Source organism: Psammomys obesus, unplaced genomic scaffold (assembly GCF_907164565.1).
Source record: "Psammomys obesus unplaced genomic scaffold, mPsaObe1.curated_primary_1811, whole genome shotgun sequence".
In the NCBI taxonomy this organism is placed as follows: domain Eukaryota; kingdom Metazoa; phylum Chordata; class Mammalia; order Rodentia; family Muridae; genus Psammomys; species Psammomys obesus.
The window spans coordinates 1,617,389-1,620,624 of NW_026596240.1; positions in this window are offsets into that span (position 1 = coordinate 1,617,389).

Below are 3,236 nucleotides of genomic sequence, written 5' to 3' on the forward strand. Positions count from 1 at the left end.
CGGCGTCGCGCGCCAATGCGCCGCCGGCGGGCGCGGGGGTGGGCGGGGCGCCGGGCGAGCCCGGGCTGGACCACTCTGCCGGCGGGGGGGACGGCGCGCGGAGCCAACCGCGCCGCCTGCCAGTGGCTGGTCGTCTCGATGGCGTGGGGTGGATGGAGAGGCGAGTGGGCCGCCTGGGGTTTCGCGCCCCTCTCCACGATGGCGCCGGACGAGGACGGCGTGGATTTGAGGGACGGTCCCCCCCAGGAGAGGACGTGGCACATCCCTTCCGGCCGTTGCCCGCGGGGGTCTGCCGGCGCGCGCGCCCCCCAGCGGCGGCCGCGGGCATGGCGGCCGTTTGGGACTGTGCTTCCAGCGGAGGGTCCGTCCCGCCGCCCCCGCCGTTCTGCGCCTCGTGCGCCGCCGCCCGGTGTCCCCCAAGCCATGTAGGGTGGCCATGTTGGCTGGCCCGCCGAGGCGGTAGTGCACCGCCCTTAGATTCCGAGGGGCTTCGGCCCGGCGGTTAGTCTTTGCTCGAGGAACCGCTCTGGTGAAAGCGGCTGCACGGCCAGCTCGCGGGGATGCTGCATTGTGCTTTTGAAACAATTGCCCCTTGCCGGCCTCCCCTCCCCCCTTCGCCGGGCCTCGTGGACCCTGGGCGTCCGAGACCGCGCTGGAGCCTTTTCTGTCCTAAGTCTGGCCTTGCACGGCTTAGTTTTTCCATGCTTTTGAGGGAGGAATTGGATGCTAAGTCAATCTTTTCGGGAAAATACGAGAAAACAAAACAAAACGCGTGTGCTGGGGAGGGCTCTACTCAAGCCTTCGAATGTGCTTCGGCTCTCTTCTCAAGGTCAAATGGCCTCGATTTTACGACACTTTCTCTTTCAAACCTTTGCAGTTGTCTCAGTTTTGCCCATGAAAGGAATTGAGAGAAGAGGAAAAAGTGAAAAAATACATGTTCATACAAAGAGCCACTCGGGAGCTGATTGTGCATTCAGAGACCCACTGGGAGGCCAGTGTCACAACTGCTGGGCCGAGCCTTAGGGCAGGCCTGGAGCCCACGGCTCCTGAGAACCAGCATTTGTCAAGAACATCGGATTTTATGGTGCTAGGGAACAGCCTCCACCTAGCATAGGATGCACTTGACACCCAGAAGCTGAATGTCAGTCTCCAGCTGCCAGCTGCCAATGGCTCAGAAAATGAGGTACATTGTGAAGAGCAAGAAGCATTGCCTTCTAGGGTGTGTGCCAGTGGAAAGGTGGGAGTGTGAGAAAGGCACCATGGGAAACAAAGGGAGCTCTTAGGCTGTGCTGGAGTTTTAACAAAGAAGATAAGAGAAATGGGCTCATCTCTGTGGCCAAGACCACATCTCTGCAGGCAGCCCAACGTTAAGTCACAAAAGAGACAATATTTTGTTCTTATTTGTTGGTTTTATTTTGTTCTTACTTGTTAGCTTTTCCTGGGAAAGCAGGCAAGACTTTAATAATTTGTACTTGTTTTAGGAGCTAGAGAGATGGCTCAGCCATTAAGAGTAACTCACAATGAGTAATAAAATTTCCAAATAGACCAAAATGCCTGTGTAGGCTGGTCTGTGCTTTACCTTCCAGCAGAAAAATCTATATGGAAGCCAGAATATAATTAAAGGTTATTTTATTAGTAGGGAGGCAGGGGAAGGGGATTAAATTCAGTGATTAGCTCATTAAATTCTGACACCCCTTTACTCTCTCAGCTCCAGAGCAGGCTCATCCTGCCAAGAGGATCAGACTCAGTTGTATGTTATCAGCCTCTCTTGCCTGTGGGGCAATATTGGAGCCTTCAGTCGTGGCTTTGGGTCACACTCCTGTTGTTTACTACCAGAGTAAGCAACCTCTACCTCTGTTTTCAGCCTGTGAAGCTGGGATAAGAATAGGAATGTTTTGTCAAGCAATTTTTAGGGCAGTGCCTAACATATACCAGGAATTAATAAAGCAGTGAATAGTGTCCGTTTTGCTGGTGGGACAAAGGCTAAAATTCTCTGCTTTGTTTGTTTGTTTTGAGATCAGGTCTCACTCTGTGGCCTGTGTTGGACTGTGTAGCCCAGACTGACCTTGAATTCATGGCAAGCCTTCCCTGTCTCGGCCTCTAGAGAGCTAAGATTTCAGGTGTGTTCCACCATGCCTAGCTAAAGTGGAGCATACTGTCTTTAAAGGCTGGAATGTACAACAGCACCCCTCCACCCCGCCCAGGCTAGATCTTGTTTACTAGCAGTTCAAGTTGTTATTTGTTTTACATCAAAACCAGGCCATATTTTCATTGCTTTTATACTATTCACATTGTCCATTCCTTTCTTCTGTGTATATTTATTAGCCCAAGTATAAGGCTGGGAAGTACTGATGATGACGGTCCTGGTTCTCTTCCTACTCCAGACTCTTAAAAATGATTGCACCTGCTCACTCTCGCCTATCCTCTGCAGCTCAGCTGCCACTTTCCAGATGAAGCCTTTACCTCCTGAGCTTTCCCTCAGGGTTCAACTATTTTCTCTCATGCTACTAAGTGCTATTTGAAATTACAGATTTGATCATTAGTTGATGGATGTCTCCAATTCCCAGTTTGGTCCATAAGCTCCATGATAAAATGTGGTCTGTTTTTCTGAAGCTTTGCTCTGAATGCACTTAACAGGATGCTGCAGAGTGTCTAAGAGGGAGAAAGGAATAAAAGGAAAAATAAAGGAATCATGAAGGATTCAAGAAACAAGTAGGGAAATGAACCGTGGAGATCTGACAAGGCCAATGAGAAGAGGTCCTGCCTTGGTTTTCTGACAAGCTCTGCAATTAATAAAACCAAGAGCTCTTTACTGATAGAGGCACATGGCCATCCTGTTCTGGAGGAAGGATGAGACTTCTGATTTCATAATCAGTGCCCTGAAGGTAAAATAAACCAGAAGTTATTGGTTTAAGTCATAGTTAGCATTAATGAGATGTGCTGAATTTGAATTGTTATAAAGCACATGAAGAGAAATCGAATCAGTTGCTTTGGAGGCTCCAGATTTCTCAACCCAGAGAATCTTAATATAGCTGTGAGACCTATGAACTCTTTCAAAGATGGGGCCGAAAAAGCTGATATTTGTTACATGGTCAGCAAATAGAACCAACTCTAGGTCTTTTGAGTCTTCTCAGAGTTTGTGGGAGAACGTTCTGGCAAGTGAAAGAAGACATTTTGCATAACACATGTATGCCATTGAGCTGGGTACTGTGGCACAGGCCTGTAGCGTGTAATCC